The 18,950-nt window shown below is 48.5% G+C and overlaps 1 protein-coding gene and 1 pseudogene across 1 annotated transcript in view; both read left to right on the top strand.

The window, feature by feature from the left end:
• GMPR (guanosine monophosphate reductase) overlaps nt 1-18,950 on the top strand; it is a 491,435-nt gene that overhangs the window by 166,785 nt on the left and 305,700 nt on the right. The window lies entirely within an intron of this gene.
• The window catches only part of LOC147722651 (18S ribosomal RNA), a 1,780-nt pseudogene continuing 648 nt past the window's right edge, over nt 17,819-18,950 (top strand).

Raw genomic sequence — 18,950 nt, 5'->3', positions numbered from 1 at the left:
CTTTTCTTCATTTTACACCCCACTGACTGCTGCATAGCAGCCTTCTGGATCTGCCCAACCTTGAGTCACAACTAGTGGGAAAGACCTATTTAGCACAATGGCAGTCCCCCATGTGCCAGACTTAAACCCTGAATGGACCTAAACCCTGTATCAAACCCTGCCAAGGAAACCACTCTTAGTCCACACCAAATGGGTCTTTTGAAGCAGGGCCATGGGGTTGGGTTTCCAAAAGAACTTGCTCAATTTTATTCTCTTCAGCTTACTTCCCAGGCCATTAAAAACCCACATGAGTATTGTTAGTCTAAGTCAAAGTGATCCCATCGTCCTTGTCATTCCTATTTTAATTGTTTCCTATGCTGTCCCATCTTCGTCCTCCTGTCTGAATAGCTTATTTCTGTGTGACCACGGTGATGCCAGAGCTCCCCATCCCCCCAACTTCTTCCCCAATACCTTACAGCCTCATGCTGCAGCCTTAACACTGATTGCCATCCCAGTGCCTAAGCTGTCTGTCAACCCCCCATGCATCTCAACAGCCTTAAACTTGGATTGTGTCCACAAGTCATCGTCTGGAATCGACTCCTGTTGGTGAGAATGGGGCTGTGCTGGTGTATCAAAGAGTGTTGTGTCCCTCTTTCATACACTCTCTGGTTCAACAAGCTTTAAATAGAGTTGCTGCAGTTCTGTATCAGGATAGCTCTTTTCCTCTAGCCGCAGCATCATTCCAACCTCCCTGTCTACCACGGTCATTTCCTCCAACCTGTCATCCGGCCTCTGTGTTTCTGCTACTCAACTGAGTGCCACGTTTCAAGCCATTCTCATGCCGCCTCTGGTGTTGTGAAGAACCACGACTGTCCCTATAATCTGCAGTTTTCCGGGAGCAACAACATTTATTGTATGCCATGCTTTCTTAGCTCCATTTTGCTCTATCTAAAGAGTGTTGCCTCATTTGCACCTCTTACATGCAATCCAGGAACATCGGTACCATCTGGTTTTCAAACTATAGTGTTTGCAAGAATAGGGGTCCCCCTGAATATATTTCCTAAATCAGGGTCTGAATACAAGTGTGAAAAACCATTTAGGAAATACAATAACAAAGTGGACCTCTGGACACACCAAAATAATATGTGAACAACCAGATATGGTAAGGTATCAAAAATATATATTTATCTATACCGATATGATTTATTTAAAATAGGTTTTTTTTTAGGGAAAATTGAAAACAATATATCATAAAAGACGGTTACTCAATGTGTGCAATATAATTCATCAGTACAGCGGTTTCATGAATGAAAAATGCACATATTTGTCATGGCTGAAGCGTTTCATGTCCACACTCTTCGGCTATGACAAACATGTACATTTTTCATTCATGAAACCGCTGTGATGATAATTGATCTATAGTTACTCCATTGTTTTTCCATGTTGTGTCACTACCTGCATATAAACTGTACACAATATTTTCACAAATATTCAAAAAATATTCATGCAGTAATAGGTAGAGTATCAGTGCGTTAGCATGTCTGCACAGCTAAAGTAGCGACCATGGTTCAACAATGACACCTTCCTGCACAAAACAATAATTGATTACATTTTCCATTTTCTATGCGTGCAGCACCCATAGAAAGAAAGTGCTTCAAAAAAAGTGACACATCGGGACAGCAAAGGCCTTGTAAATGTGGCCCCTAAGGCACAGGGTCAAGACTGATTTGCAAATGGCCAGGTCTAAACTGGGGTGGCATGGTGAGCAAATCAATGATGGACTTAACCCAGATCTCTTGACTGGGGTGAATGTTTTGATTTGTTCTGCATTCCGTCCATCAATTGTGTGTATTTTGCTTTCCCTAAGTGTGCCGGGTATACACAGACGTGGGTCCCGGCTTACTGTAATCAAGCTATCCTGGCTGATGAGGGGTGAAACCCGAAACCGGTTCTAGGATTCTCGTTTCTGGTCCAAGGAGGACCTGGCTTGGCAGTTTGGGCTGCACTGTTCCCATGAGGCACAGGGTCAGGACTGATTTGCATACGGCCAGGTCTGAACCGGGGTGCATGGTGAGCAAAAGAATGATAGATTTAACCCAGATCTCTTGACTGGGGGTGAATGTTTTGATTTGTTCTGCATTCCCTTCATTAATTGTGTGTCTTTTGCTTTCTCACCCCAATTCCTAACTGTCACTGTATTTTTATATAAATCAAGCCTATTGCTTTTAACCAAACAAAAAGAAACCTCCGACTCCTACACCCCATGTAGTGCACCATCAATTACCCTGTGGTAGTAGAAAGCTTTATTAGATTTTAAAAACAGATTAAAATCATAAAAGCGACAATCATAATATACAATTTCATACACAATCATAAAAATACGATAAAATTAGTATTAAACATAATATTACAGAATAAAGTCTTTCATAACCACGGTTTGCAAGATAAAAATCTGATTTCCGCCAAAAACTTGCACAATGCCAAACATAATTGTTATACACACTTCAGTTTACAGTCATAACATTTTGTAAAACACTCTGACTACAAGTAATCATATTTGCAACGAATTTTCAAACAGTTTTTAAGAAACATAGCTATGCATTTAGCATTTGATACTGATTCTAAATGTTGTAGTGCCATTAGAGCAGGGCAGACCCTGGGATTGCAGTAATGGAATAATCCAACGTTTGTGTGGTGATTCGTAAAATTTACAGAACAGTAGTACGTGAATAGTGAACTGTTCAGAAGTACCATCACAAGGACATCGGATAATTAAAGTGGACCAATCTTGTCTCTTTGGGAATGTAACCAAACGGAAAAACATATTTGCCAACATGCATCAAAGCCGATTGCATTCGCAAACGGTGCGAATCGCAATTTTCGGCCGTTTGCGAATGCAATTGACTAATTTGGAATGCATCATGCATCATGCATTTCGCAATTTTAGGAATCGCAACCATGTTGCGATTTCTAAAATTGCGATTGCATTTAAGAAATCGCAATTTCAGATTTCTTAAATGCAATGCATGATTACTTTTAAATTGCGAATTCGCACTTTGGAAGGGGTAAATTAGCATGAAGTTGAACTTCATGCTAATTTACCGAAAACTTTCAAACATGCACTAGTTGCATATTTTAAAGTTTTAATTTACACACACACATGTCCTTGGTTCATGTGTGTGTGTAAATTGCACTTAAAGTTACATTTCAGGGGTGCAGGGAGGGGTTCTTTGGACCCCCCCTGCACCCTTGAAATTGCATTCACATTTTGCGATTCGCAAAATGAAATTCGCAAAATGTGAATGCCTTCCCATTCATTCCTATGGGCCTTTTGGCCCATAGGAATCAATGGGAAGGGTTTTCCTTAATTGCGATTCGCAAATTGTGAATCTCAATTAAGGAAAAATACCGAATCGCAAAAATAAATGCGAATTTTTCATGCATTGCCGTTTGCGATTTCTAAATTGCGATTCCATAATTTTCTCAATTTAGGAATCGCAAACGGCAACAATGATGCATGTGGCCGATTGAGCCTAAACCGTGTCAACAAATATTTTTCATAGCTGGTCAGACAAAAGGTGAGATATGGTTGAATGCCCTGAGTACATTGAATTGTTAAAATATGCCGATTTGGCACTTTATTAATTTCTTTGGCTATGCGTAGTTCCCTTAAATGAGACAAACCTAGCGTCCTCGGGGTCTTTCTTGTAATAGTAGTTAAAATAGAGGGTTCTTTAAAATAAATAGAATAATCCAAATCCTTAAGAAAATTGTGTACATAGGACAACCACGGAATATCTGACCAATTGTCTAGGCCCAAACAGTCTGAAATTAGCACACGTGTTAGACTACACTGCTCCGTGGACCAAATACGGTGCCATAGTAGTATTGGCTGGATTTTGATATAATCAGCAATATAATCCATTCCCAATTCGACATGATAGGCAAACGTTGGAGAGCACTGTGGAATGCCAACAAGAAACGAATGAAATTGTTCTCTACCCTCTGTAAAATGTCCACAGGTACGTAGCCCCACACCCCTGCACCGTATACTGCTACGCTGTGACACTTTGCCTGATATATTTGCATGAGTTCTTTTGGCGGGAGCTTCCCTATTTTACGCGCAAAGGCGATAAGGGCAGAAGTAGCTCTCAGGAATAAGATGTGCCTACTATCAATTGCCGGTTTCCAGGAAGAAAGGTTATCAAATAAAATACCTAAATAAGGGTAGGTCTTGGTACAGTCCAGCTTGACTTCTTCAATAAATATCGATTTTTTCTTAGCTGGTTTTTTACCAAAATGCATAGCAAAGGTTTTTTTTATATTGACCATTAGTCCCAGTGAGGCCATAAATTTACAGTAGGAGTTTAACTGATTCTGAAGTTGTAAAGGGGTACGCGCCATAATCACTGCGTCGTCCGCGTAAAGTAACGCGGGAATGGGACGACGGGCGATTGCTGGCAGGTCCTGACTCCCCTCTAACATGGCCTTCTCAAGACCATTAGTATAGAGGTTAAATAAGAAAGGAGCCAGGACACACCCCTGTCTAACTCCCTTGGTGACTGCGAAAGGGGGAGTAAGCTCACCATTCACCCCAAATCTCACCCTGGCCGATGCTTCCGAGTACAACTCGCGTAGGAAGGATATTATCGGTAAGTCTACACCCAGTTCCGTTAAGATTGACCACAGCCTTGAGTGTGAAACACAGCCAAAGGCTGCGGTCAAGTCAACATAAACTAAGTGGAGACTACCTTTCTTTGCCTGGACATATTTCCCAATAAGAAGGGAGAGATTCAGCGCCTGCTCCACAGTGCCCAGGCCCTCCCGGAAGCCATATTGCAGGTCAGTCATGATGTTGTTAACCTCAGACCAGGCCCGCAGTCTATCTAGGATCAAACGACCAGCGACTTTACCGTGAGAGTCCAGGAGTGAAATGGGCCTGTAGCATGCGGGGTTGTTGCGATCACCCTTCTTAAAAATGGGCAATAGGATAGAGCTTGACCAGGATTTTACAAGACCCCCTTTTAGAGCTGCTTCAATTACTCTGGTCAGCACTGGCGACCAGAGCTCCTGAGTATGGGTGTAAATATCCAAGGGTACGCCGTCCGGCCCGGGGGCTTTGCCAGACTTCGAGGATGACAGGGCATTAATTACTTCTTCGTGACTGAAGGATAGTTCAATAGGATAGGGTGATGTATGTATAATATCTTCCTCCCCACTTTCAATTGGATTAACACCTTCAGCTGAAAATATTTTTGAAAAGTGGGAGACCCACTCCTCGGCTGTAATTACTACCTCAATGCTGGGTCCAGAATTCCCATCATTCAAGAAGGGTGAGTTGACCACTTTCCAAAACATTAAACTGTCCTTTCTGTTACAACTCTCGTGAAGCTTCTCCCACAGATCTTGTTTCCTTACTTTCCTGCATTCTTTTTTGGCCAAGTTATAAAGCTTTCTCAGCTTCCTGACTTCAGGTTGGTCCCTCTCGGGTTTGCGTAAGGCTTTTTTTTAGAGTCGAAAGGGCCTTACGGCATTCAGAATTAAACCACCCTTTTTCATGCAAAAAATTCTGTTTTTGTTTCCGATGCAACTCTTTGCTAATTACCTTGGTAATGTTAATAAAAGTAGTCACAATCTGATCTGCCGAGGTATCCAGATTTAGGCATGTTACTAACATAGCAAGGGCTCCGGTAATGACCTTTGTTGTGACAACATCCGGGTCTACTTTGGACCATTTAACCGAATAGCCATTAATTTTGTCTATACTTATGGCCTTTTGGGTTAATAATCCAGGGTTACCTGTTGTATTACGTGCAGTTTGCACTGAGATAGTAACACTGTTTGGGAAGTGAACACTACTAATATCATCTCCTGTTAAAAATGTGAACAGCTCATCCTTCATTTGATTGGAGATCAAAATGAAATCAATTATGTTGTTACAGCCTCCTTCATGAAAGGTGGGGGAGAAGTCAATTGGGGGTTCAACAAATTCATTCGCAAACCCCAGTCCTAGGGTAAAAAGCTTTTCATTTAGAATGTTCCTAGCACTAGAGTGTGCGAAATGTGTCAGAGGACTTCCTCCCTCATCTACAATGCCGCAATTTGGATTATTATGCTCTTTACATATAGTGATATTAAAGTCACCACCCCAGATCAATTTAAAAGGCAAAGAGGAACATCTAGTCCGGTGCTTATCTAAAACAAGGGTTATCCTATTTAGGACTTTCACAAAGTCAGATGGTGACAGGTTATTATAGAAATTTACCAGAAAATATGTTTGACCTTGATTCACTGAGAGTTTAAGTATCTGATAGTTCTCTTCGGTTGATATTTCTATGATTTCCTTAAAAGAGAGAGTATTAGATACATATACTGATAAACCTCCCTTGGGTCTACCAAAAAGGGAAGGACGTGCGCTTGAATAATACAGTCTGTACCCCTGAAGATGGATAGCGGTTACCGACCATGTTTCCTGGCAGCATAATATATTATTTTTTTTTGATTATTTCTAGCCAGTTAAGTTGGTCGACTTTAGGACGCAAGCCTGCTATGTTCCAAAATATAATAGAGAGGGTCAGGCTACTAGACAATTGAACCTTAGGAGGAGGATGCAGTTGTTTGGAATGGGTTTGACTTTCTGTAGTTTGACCTTGAGACAACGGAGAAGGATCTTGTAATAAGTTCCAAGGCCCTTCAGTCAAAATACTATTTTCCATGGCCTTATTTGGAAGTTCGCTGGAAGAAGAAAAGCTGGCACAGTAATCCTCTGATAATGAGGCGTTTTGAGGTGCGGTCAGCTTATCTAGGGGGCGTAAATTAAGATTATCCAAAGGAATTGGGGTGGTTATCAGTCATTCTATATCGTCTATTCCTGACAGAATGTTAAATCGATTCTGGGTGGGGATCAGGAATGGTCTTGTAGACGGTTGATGATTAAAACTGCGTTCCCGGATAGGAAAATTATTCCATAGTGAGTAATAGTGAATACCTGGGGGCTTGAGATAATCTTTCTGATAATGGAATGAAGGTCTATACTGGTCAAACTGATGTGAGGGTTGGGGTCTAAAGCAGGCATCTTGACTTTGGAATAGAGGTCTAAAATGATCATCTCGATGGTAAAATTGGAGCCTAAAGCGATCGACCTCGCGTTGGAATACGGGTCCAATATAATCATCCTGGTGATGGAATGGCGGCCTGGGATTGTTTACAGGGGTTATCAAATTTCTAGGATAAAAATAGGTCAGATCGCGGGCTGTGATTGCATTACTGCCATTGTGAGGAAACCAGTCTAAAATGTATTTAACTGCCCTTGTGTCTCTAAAGTTTATTACAATAATATCCCCCGTAATGTTCTTTATACTAGGACCTAGCCAGGAAAGACGCCTGGCATATAAAATTTTACCATTCACATTCGGGGGAAGTGGTCGGTTCTTCCTGAGCCAAAATATGACTTTGTTCTTTAACTGGTATTGGTTTTCATTTTTACCATCCTCCAAAACCGGAACTCCGGTGAGGACCACCACAAGTGGAGTTCTTCCGGAGGTAACTCCACATTGTGCCTCTTAGAAAAGGATGGCCTCACAGAATCTTCATGGTCGATGGTTTTATGGAGATTTTCAGGAGGATTAGATTTTCCTGGAGGATTAGGTTTTCCACCCACCTGAGCCACTTTGTCACTATTTTTCGCCTTTTGCCGGGATGTTTTAGTGGGCGTTGATTTTGGAGTTATCGGGTTTATTTGGTTTGTAGTTTTGACCACCAATTGATCAGTTGAGTTAAAGGGTGATATAGTACTTGTAGACACTGATGGGAGCATTGTGACTGTCTTAATTCCTTCTTTAATTTCGTCGATTGCCTGTTCTAAGTTCTCCAGCTGTTTGGCTATTTTTTTGTAATCTTGCTACTAAAGGTAGTATAAAAGATCTAACTAGTTTTTCAATGTTACCCATTAAATCAATACCAGAAGGATCCAATGATGGCAAGGGTGAATCAGTAGTTGGTACAGATGATATAGGGGCATTAGGTAAGGAGCTCTTAGATTTGGCAGAATTTATGGGACTGGTCTTATTTGTCTGTGGTCTACTGCCCCCATTTTGCCTTCTTTTCGGAGGAGGACCTTGTGGTTGTGGGTTTTTAGAAGGTTTGCTATGTTTTTTAACGGGCTCTGCCAATGGTGACGATATATTTACCAAAGCTTCTGCCTCTCGCGTCATGTTACCTGAGGAGGCAGAGATGTTTATGAGCAAGGTATTATTTAGATCGGATGGGGGGGTTAAATCTTGAAGGAGTAAAGGAATGCTGTCTCCAGGCGATATATCCAGACCCTTAGTTTCACACTGCACACTAGGAAGCGGAGACATCCCCAGCTGTAGCGTGCCCAGAGAAGAGCGTTTGTTTTTAATTAGCTCAACAAAGCGACGTCTCTCGGCCCGTCGTTCAGCGAGTGCGATGTCTCTATCAGTTCCCATAGCTGCCCTGATAAGATAATTGTCTAAAGTCCCTTGTTTTTCTCCTCCGCCTATTAAAGATGTTACTATGGGGACAGGTGTAGTCATTATGCCGACTTAACACTGTGATTCAGAAAAGGGGGTGGTGATGAACAGAGTGTCTGAATTAAGCAGACCACTCTTACCCAGTCCAAAGATCAGGGCTTGATCCATCACCGTTATTTATCTCACTGCACCATCCCAGCTCAGAACCTGGCTATATGCAAATCAGTCTGTCCCTGGCCCAGTGCATCATGGGAACAGAGCAGACTAAACTACCAAGCCAATTCTTCACCAGAAAGGAGACAAGCTACCGGGGACCGTTTTCTGGCATTTCAGCCTTCTTCGGCCCGGCTTGCTTGAATCCTGATGGTGCAGTGAGAAAGGGACTCATGTCTGAGTATATCCTGCCACACCTATAGTGGCCAAAAACGATTCAGAAAAGGGGGTGGCGATGAACAGAGTGTCTGAATTAAGCAGACCACTCTTACCCAGTCCAAAGATCAGGGCTTGATCCATCACCGTTATTTATCTTACTGCACCATCCCAGCCCAGAACCTGGCTATATGCAAATCAGTCTGTCCCTGGCCCAGTGCATCATGGGAACAGGGCAGACTAAACTACCAAGCCAATTCTTCACCAGAAAGGAGACAAGCTACCGGGGACCGGTTTCTGGCATTTCAGCCTTCTTCGGCCCGGCTTGCTTGAATCCAGATGGTGCAGTGAGAAAGGGACTCATGTCTGAGTATACCCTGCCACACCTATAGTGGCCAAAAACGATTCAGAAAAGGGGGTGGTGATGAACAGAGTGTCTGAATTAAGCAGACCACTCTTACCCAGTCCAAAGATCAGGGCTTGATCCATCACCGTTATTTATCTCACTGCACCATCCCAGCTCAGAACCTGGCTATATGCAAATCAGTCTGTCCCTGGCCCAGTGCATCATGGGAACAGGGCAGACTAAACTACCAAGCCAATTCTTCACCAGAAAGGAGACAAGCTATCGGGGACCGGTTTCTGGCATTTCAGCCTTCTTCAGCCCGGCTTGCTTGAATCCTGATGGTGCAGTGAGAAAGGGACTCATGTCTGAGTATACCCTGCCACACCTATAGTGGCCAAAAACGATTCAGAAAAGAGGGTGGTGATGAACAGAGTGTCTGAATTAAGCAAACCACTCTTACCCAGTCCAAAGATCAGGGCTTGATCCATCACCGTTATTTATCTCACTCCACCATCTTAACACTGTGGACACCTCACAAAAAACACACTTGGTCTATATATCACGGACCAAGCGTTAAACACACAATACACAGTTCTCAGTTTAGTATGATATACCTTTTGAAGGCGTAGGAGAATCAGAATCAGGAAACAGGAACATGTAATATCGGTCAGTCTATCCTCGCCATGAAATGCATAGCGAAGGGGGGGGGGGGCCCAGCCCAGCCTCTTCTGGCCTAGGAGGGCCTAGGAGGGTCCGCCCTTTGCCCGGGCTTAGCCCTGGGCGCTCCCGCGATGCGGGGGGTGCAAGGACTTTTAATGCGCCTCCGGGCGCTCTGATGACGGCGTCAGGGTGCGCCGCCGCAAGGGATGGCGGGATAGCGAGTCCTCCGCTCGGCGGCCGCTAGTGTGGAAAAAGCGGCGGCGGGAGGACTCGCGGAACAGGCTGCAGTTTGGTCCTGGAAGGCAAGGCAAGGCAAGTCTGGTGTCAAGTCTCAAAGCAGGTAGAAAGAAAGAGCCCGCTTCCGCCGGGGGTGCAAGGACTTTTAATGCGCCTCCGGGCGCTCTGATGACGGCGTCAGGGTGCACCGCCGCAAGGGATGGCGGGATAGCGAGTCCTCCGCTCGGCGGCCGCTAGTGTGGAAAAAGCGGCGGCAGGAGGACTCGCGGAACAGGCTGTAGTTTGGTCCTGGAAGGCAAGGCAAGGCAAGTCTGGTGTCAAGTCTCAAAGCAGGTAGAAAGAAAGAGCCCGCTTCCGCCGGGGGTGCAAGGACTTTTAATGCGCCTCCGGGCGCTCTGATGACGGCGTCAGGGTGCACCGCCGCAAGGGATGGCGGGATAGCGAGTCCTTCGCTCGGCGGCCGCTAGTGTGGAAAAAGCGGCGGCAGGAGGACTCGCGGAACAGGCTGTAGTTTGGTCCTGGAAGGCAAGGCAAGTCTGGTGTCAAGTCTCAAAGCAGGTAGAAAGAAAGAGCCCGCTTCCCCCAGGGGTGCAAGGACTTTTAATGCGCCTCCGGGCGCTCTGATGACGGCGTCAGGGTGCGCCGCCGCAAGGGATGGCGGGATAGTGAGTCCTCCGCTCGGCGGCTGCTAGTGTGGAAAAAGCGGCGGCGGGAGGACTCGCGGAACAGGCTGCAGTTTGGTCCTAGAAGGCAAGGCAAGGCAAGTCTGGTGTCAAGTCTCAAAGCAGGTAGAAAGAAAGAGCCCGCTTCCGCCGGAGGTGCAAGGACTTTTAATGCGCCTCTGGGCGCTCTGATGATGGCGTCAGGGTGCGCCGCCGCAAGGGATGGCGGGATAGCGAGTCCTCCGCTCGGCGGCCGCTAGTGTGGAAAAAGCGGCGGTGGGAGGACTCGCGGAACAGGCTGCAGTTTGGTCCTGGCATGCAAGGCAAGGCAAGTCTGGTGTCAAGTCTCAAAGCAGGCCTGTGAAATGTATTTCCATAGGGGTAAGCAGCTGTATATATGACGTGTCTAAGGGGGATTTCAATGCTGTATTAAAACCAAATAGTGGTGGGGTACTGATCCCAAAGGATTAGAAGATGCCACACGTAAGCAAGAATACATGCCAATTGGTTAGCACATCCAAAAGGCAGGGCTTTTCATCCTTGATGTGCTCTATGTTTGCAGGGATGCTTGCCTTGTCACACAGACAAATGGCAAAAAGGTCCTAGTATGTGAACCTAGTGCTATCCCTACCAAACTTGTGTATTGGGTCCTCTACATTGTAGTATACAGTATTCCAAAGAGTTAGGTCTCAGGACCACAACATCTTTTATTAGCATAGATCCTTGACACTTGATTAAAAACACAAAGACATGCTCATACCATGATTTTGAGAAACTCTTACATGTTTCAATACCATAACAATTTTTGGCATATTCATCAGGGCAAGAGGCCCCAACGTTCATCCATTGATTCACCACACCTGTTATAAGGAAATCGGAATCAATGACCATAGAAAGTCACCGGTGAGATCAAATGGAATACCAAATTCACATAGCAAAGCACAGACCTGTGGCATAAATAATGCTCTTATACACAGTATATTTACCAAGAGTCCAGCAGGTTATCGCCTACCAGTGGACAAATGAAATAATTAAATCTGTGCCAACACCCAAGCACTGGCCCATCTCCGGGGTTTAGAAGGAATAGCAGTAGAAACCCATGCACTGCGTTTCTTGAACAGGAGTCAAAATCTTTGAAGCTGTGTAACTCGGATTCCTATGGGCCAATTTCCTTGATCTTGGGTTAATTTTACTCCTGATGGCAAGCTGTCGACACAGGAAGTATTTTTCGTAGGTCTCCTGACCTTAAAAGGGGCACACCCTGCTGGTAGTTGGTTTCATTAGCTCCCTGCCCCAGCCTTCTCCTCTGCTCTCCACAAACACATTGGCATTCTGGCCGTCTTGCAGGGCATCTGGGTTGGCAATGGAGTCCAAATCTTCCCCTAAATGGTCCTCAGGGCATGAGGGGGCCAGAGCCACTAGCCCTTGAGAGGCCCATCTAGTCCTATAGGTCAGTTGCAGTCATAGTCCATAATCAATTAGGGGTATCAAGTGGCTTCTTTTTCCAGCTGGCCCTGGTCTTGCTGCTTTCCCCATCGAGGGTCTTGCTATCTGTCTCTACCTTGTACAGGTGTTTATAAATGCAGGCAGAACATTCTAGATGTTAGGCACCCCTGACCAATCTTAGGGTGCCACATCATCCCTCCACCGCTGTCCCAAACCTCCTGCACACATTTCTGGAACAGTCCAATATGGCAAAACCCTTCTTTCCCGGTTAGAGCTCCTTTGCCCAACCAGTGATGGGCATATCTTCAAACCAGTTCTGGGATCACTTCCCCCTCCCCACTGGGTTTGGAGCCAAGTTGGCTAGAGGCACACAGGAAGAGAGAAGGCCTGGTGTCAATTTCATTGGCTTGTGACAGGGAAGCTCCTTTAACGTATAACTAGTCCTAGAGCACAGCCCCCAGGCTATCCTGTCAAAGGAAGACCAGAACCTGCCCACACCCAAGCCCTTTGTCCTTTGTCTGGGAGCAATACAAATCTTACCACACCACAGGAGTGCCATTCAGCCTCCAGGTGGCAGTTGAAGGGTTACAAGCTTTTGACATAAGACTGGTAACTTCATAAAAGTACCAGTTGCTTAATAGTAAGACAACATTTAATTCCAACATTGAAATGGATTTTGTTAGGATTAAAATGAGTCCCTGAAATATTTCTCTAGCTGCTAGTTTTCCAAGTTTAGTATTCAGTTAATGTAATAATGTATTCCATGTTTCCCTATTGAAGCAGCCTGCCTTGCGGCAGTGAAAATCGATTTTGTTATGTTATGTTACTGAAGTTTATAACGCACACAGATACTCCAGGGAGTGTCCCGGCGCGAACCATGAGGTGCTAAGAAGAAGAAAAAAGAAGATTAAAATAGGAATGTTTTGAGCTGCTTTTTAAATTGACCCAGATCCTGAATGCTACGCTAAGAGTAAGGAAGGGCATTCCAAGCTGTGGCAGCCCAAAAGGCTAGAGACCTACCCCCGTTCTTTGGAGCCGGACACGAGGTATCCGGGCAAGTAGCTGGGATGCTGACCTCAAAGGTCTTCCAGGAGTGTAAAACATGAAGTGCTTCCTTAGATAGGCAGGCCCAGACGCATACGGGGCACGGTGAGCAACCACCAGGGCTTTGAACTTCACTTGATTAATGACAGGCAGCCAATGCAGGATTAGCAGGTGTTGTCTAATAATGCATCTGATTGAAATATTAAACAGAAGCCTAGCCGCTGCGTTCTGAACCATTTGCAGTTTGTTGAGAGTATAGTCCGGTAGGCCAATGTACAAAGCACTGGCATAATCAATACGTGACAGTATCAATGCCCTGGTCACCGTTTCCTTTGTTACCCTTGGAAGCAGCAGGAGAAATTTCTTAAGGGACTTTAATATCCCAAAACAGCCCCCAGCCAGCTTCTTAATTTGGGTCGAGAAGGATACGTTCTCATCGAACCAAACACCCAAGTTCTTAACTGGTTGACCAGAAGAAGATGGCAATGGATAGTTGGAAGGCCAAAGTGACTCTCTGAACTGCAGAGGAAAATTCCCATAAAGGAGGATTTCTGACTTATCTTCATTTCATTTAAGCTGAGCGGCTGAAAGACACTGAAAACAGCTGTCAGGCAATTTTTGACCTCCAGAGTAGAAAACTCAGATTTGCCCGACATAAATAGAAGTTGTTTGTCATCGGCGTATGCCACAATCTTGGCTCCCAACTCCTCTGCCAATCGCACCAGCAGAGTGACGTAGATGTTAAAAAGAAGGGGACTCAAGGAGGGCCCTTGCGGCACTCCCATAGTCACCCATGGAGGCGGGATGAAAATGGCGGGAGCCATACTTGTTGCGTGCGCCCCTCCAAGAAGGATTTCAGCCAGCTTCAAGCCAAGCCTGTGATACCAATATCTGCCAGGTGAGCCAGAAGCAGCGAATGGGGAACCGTATCAAATGCTGCTGAGAGGTCCAGCTGTATAAGGGCAGCGCTTCCACCAGCATCCAGGCAATCCTGAATAGCTTCGGAGACTTCAATTAGAGCTGACTGAGTTATGTAAGTAGCTCTAAACCCCAATTGAGCTGGATGGAGCAAGCTTGAACTTTCAATGAAATCCAGCTGTTTATTGACTGCCTTCTCACAGATTTTGGCCACGCTGGGATGAAGGGAAATCGGGTGATGGCTCCCTGGATCCCAAGGGTCCAGAGAAGATTTTTTTTAGAAGCGGCAAAATCTTTGCCTGTTTCCACTCTGCTGGAACAAGTGCTTCCTGCAAGGAGAGATTAATAAGCTTGTTGACTTCCGGATTGACTGTCTCTGCTACAGAGGCCAAGAGCCTAGCCGCGCAGGGATCAGCCAATGAGCCTGATTTCATGGCCTTGAGAATTTGAAGTGAGTCTGGTAAGTCAATAGATGTAAAAGCTATCAGCAAAAAAGGCGAGCTGATAAGGCATCAGGGGGCACAATTCCCACCATACGCTGGCTCTGACCTCTAAACGTTGCCTGTATAGAGCAAATCTTATTAAAAAAGCAGTTGAAGAGTTTCTCACACCAGGTATCCGAGGCAGGGAGCATGATAGCCTCTGCCCTGAGAGCCAGGAAACTCTGAACAAAATAGAAAATTTTCCTTGAGTTATTACTAGCCGACTCTACAGGGCTCGAAAAATCCACTCACCCGCTCGCCTCTCCTGCACGTCCGGGCCCGGTAGCCACAACGTTAGCCCAGGGAGGTGAGCAGCCCAGTGCCTGGGACACAGCTGGGGTCTCCGAGCCGCTGGGACGTGCAGCCCCTGAGCCCTGGAAGGGCAGGCGCGAGCCCTCCAGCTAAGGCTCTGGGTGGGCAGATTGGCCTGCTTTCGGTCCCGGCCATTTGGTCACACCTATTCCCTCAGCCATCTGGTCGCATGCAGTGCTTTCCAATGGGGCGACCAGATGGCCGGGCTGTCCTGGAAGTCCCGATGAGGTCTCATTTGCCTTCCCGATCCCAGCCAGGGTTCCGGGAGGTCGGGCGCATCCACGCCTAGGGTACCCTCCGTCACTCGGTGCACAGGGGTTACCAGAAAGGCTGGTAGCTTTCCTCCGGATTACTAGGGGCAGGGTATGTCGGGACACCCTTCCCGGGCTGGCGGTTCTTTGCCGGTGACCAGATGGGCTATGCTTGGACAACACCGCTCCTCTGCTCCGGCCCATGGCGTGGCAAAGTTCCTGGGACGGACTCCATAAGTCCATGCAGTCCTCCCCCGGGCGTCCGGGCCCAAGAGCTCCAGCGGTCCACCCTGTGCCTGAGGTCCAGCCGCGGTCCCCAAGCCCCCTGGGACGCGGAGCCCCCAAGCCCTGCAAGGGCATGCGGGAGCCCAACCGCGAAGGCTCGGGGCAGGCAGACGGGAGTCCTTTCAATCCTGGCCATCTGGTCGCACGCAATGCTTTCCAATGGGGCGACCAGATGGCCGGGCTGCCCTGGAAGTCCCGATGGGGGCTCATTTGCCTCACCAATCCCAATTGGGCTCCAGGAGGTCTGGCGCGTCTGGGCCTAGGGTCCCTTGAGTCTCGCGGTGCGCACGGGTTCCCAGAAAGAGGGGTAGCTTTCCTCCAGATTACTAGGAGCAGGGTATGCTGGAACACCCCTCCCGGGCTAGCTGTTCTCTGCTGGGGACCAGATGGGCTATGCCCGGACATCACCTCACCTCCGTCCGAGGTGCTCCCTCCTCCGGCCCACGGTGTGGCAAAGTGGCCATGACGGGCTCCATCGGTCCTGGGCAGTCCTCCACCAGGCGTCCGGGCCCTGGACAGTGCTCTCCCTTGCATCCGGGCCCGAGAACTCCGGCGGTCCTCCCCATGCCTGAGGCCCAGCCAGGGTCTCAGAGTCCCCGGGATGCAGAGCCCCGGAGCCCTGCTAGGGCAGGCGGGAGCCATACCAGGAAGGCCTGGCTCGGAGCAGGAAGATGGGAGTCCTTTCAGTCCTGGCCATCTGGTCGCACCTTCCCCCTCGGCCATCTGTTCGCCACAATGCTTTCCAATGGGGCGATCAGAAGGCCGGGCCGGCCTGGATGTCCCGATGGGGGCTCATTTGCCTCCCCGATCCCAGCCAGGGCTCCAGGAGGTCAGGTGCGGCCGTGCCCTGGGTCCCCTCTGTCACTCGGTGCGCACAGGTTCCCAGAAAGAGGGGTAGTTTTCCTCTGGATTACTAGGGGCAGGGTATGCCGGGACACCCCTCTCAGGCTGGCGGTTCCCAGCCTGGGACCAGATGGGCTGTGCCTGAACAACAGCTCCCTTCCATCTGGGGGCTCCCTCCTCCGGCCCACGGTGTGGCAAAGTGCCTGGGACAGGTTTCATTGGTCCTGGGCAGTGCTCCCCAGGGGCGTCTGGGCCCGAGAGCTCTGGCGGTCCTCCCCGTACCTGAGGCACAGCCAGGGTCCCCGAGCCCCCCGGGAAGCGGAGCCCCCAAGCCCTGCATGGGCAGGCGGGAGCCCTACCGCTGTGGCTCAGCTCGGGTGGGCAGATGGGATGTCCTTTCGGCCATGGCCATCTGGTTGCACCTTTCCCCTCGGCCATCTGGTCGCATGCAATGCTTTCCTATGGGGCGACCAGATGGCCGGGCTTCCCTGGAAGTCCCGTTGCGGGCTCATTTTCCTCCCCAATCCCAGCGAGGGCTCCAGGAGATCGAGTACTTTCACGCCTTGGGTCCCCTCTGTCACCTCATGTGCACGGATTACAAGAAGGGGGTGTATTTATCCTCTGGATTACTAGGGAGAGGGTCAGTCAGACCTCCGTGAGGTCCGGCGATTCCGAAACAGGGGAAGGCAGTACCCAAGCCTGCCCGCCCGCCGCCCGGGCTCCCAGGGGTCCGGGTACACACCTGCCTCTCAGCTCCTTCCCGATGGTCCTTTTCCTCCGAGCCTGCTCAGTCAGACCTCCGTGAGGTCTGGTGAATCCGAGAGGGGGAAGGCAGCACCTGGGACAGCCCATAGTGACCCCCAGGGGCCCGGGTCCGTGCCTGCCTCTCTGCCCCTTCCCGATGGGCCTTTCCTCCGAGCCTGCTCACCCCGGGATCAGGCAGGGACGCGAAAAAGGCATTCGCTGCGCAGGGCGGGCGACTCCAGCCGTACTCCGATCGATTGGGCACTCTCGATCCATTTGGGAGCACTTCCACATTGCATGGACCGTCCAACTCGAGGGCTGATGGCTGGCGGGAGACCCTTCACCCTACCCAGCAGATCGAAGGCTGAGCGGCCCCGGCAGCTCATGCCCCTAGTGGTCTGACCCGAGCGGAAGGGGTCCGTAGGCCCTGCACGCCACACCGTCACCCCTCTCTGCCCAGCACATTTCCCCAGCAGCTCGGAAAGATTGTTTCGAGGGGTGCCGCTGCCGACAGGCTCCGGCACCCCAGCGTCTCACTCAGGCTGCACCTCGGCCTGCCTCTCCCTCCCGGGGGAGACGGCTGGGCCTCCCGGTGCCTATGCGACCGCACCTCTCCACACCCCCCCAGCAAGCCCTCCCGCCCAGGCAGGTGGGCTCCTTTGCATGGCAGGCTCCCAAGAGGGAACAGTGTGTGAAGGTTGCCGGTCGGGGAGATGGGCACGCGCCCCACCCCATCAGCAGGTGTGGCTACCTGGTTGATTCTGCCAGTAGCATATGCTTGTCTCAAAGATTAAGCCATGCATGTGTAAGTACACATGGCCGGTATAGTGAAACTGCGAATGGCTCATTAAATCAGTTATGATTCCTTTAATCACTCCATTTGTTACTTGGATAACTGTGAGCTAATGCATGTCGACAAGCGCTGACCTCCCGGGATGCGTGCATTTATCAGACCAAGACCAATCTGGGCTCGCCCGGCCGCTTTGATGACTCAAGATAACCTTGGGGCGATCACAAGTCCACCTGTCAGCGACGATACATTCGGATGTCAGCCCCATCAACTTTCGATGGCACTTTCTGTGCATACCATGGTGACCACGGATAACTGGGAATCAGAGTTCGATTCCGGAGAGGGAGCCTGAGAAACGGCTACCACATCCAAGGAAGGCAACAGGCGCGCAAATTACCACTCCCGACTCGGGAGGTAGTGACGAAAAATAACAATACAGGACTCCTTCGAGGCCCTGTAATTGGAATGAGTACACTATAAATCCTTTAACGACTATCCAATGGAGGGCAAGTCTGGTGCCAGCAGCCGCGGTATTTCCAGCTTCAATAGCGTATATTAAAGTTGCTGCAGTTAAAAAGCTTGTTGTTGGATCTTGGGATCGAGCTGGCGGTCCGCAGCGAGGCGAGCTACCGCCTCTCCCAGCCCCTGCCTCTTGGCGCCCCCTTGATGCTCTTGACTGAGTGTCCTGGGGGTCCGAAACGATTACTTTGAAAAAATTAGAGTGTTCAAAGCAGGCCGGTTGCCTGAATACTTAAGCTAGGAATAATGGATCAGGACTCCGGTTCTATTTTGTTGGTTTTCGGAACTGAGGCCATGATTAAGAGGGATGGCCGGGGGCATTCGTATTGTGCCGCTAGAGGTGAAATTCTTGGGCCGGCGCAAGACGAACCAAAGCGAAAGCATTTGCCAAGAATGTTTTCATTAATTAAGAACAAAAGTTAAAGGTTCAATAACGATCAGATACCGTCGTAGTTCCGACCAAAAACGATGCTGACTAGCGATCCGGCTGCATTATTCTCATGACCCGCCGATCAGCTTCTGGGAAACCAAAGTCTTTGGGTTCCGGGGGGGTATGGTTGCATAGCTGAAA

This window comes from Lissotriton vulgaris, chromosome 4_1, assembly GCF_964263255.1.
Source record: "Lissotriton vulgaris chromosome 4_1, aLisVul1.2, whole genome shotgun sequence".
Classification (NCBI taxonomy): domain Eukaryota; kingdom Metazoa; phylum Chordata; class Amphibia; order Caudata; family Salamandridae; genus Lissotriton; species Lissotriton vulgaris.
This window is presented reverse-complemented; position numbering and strand designations above follow the sequence as displayed.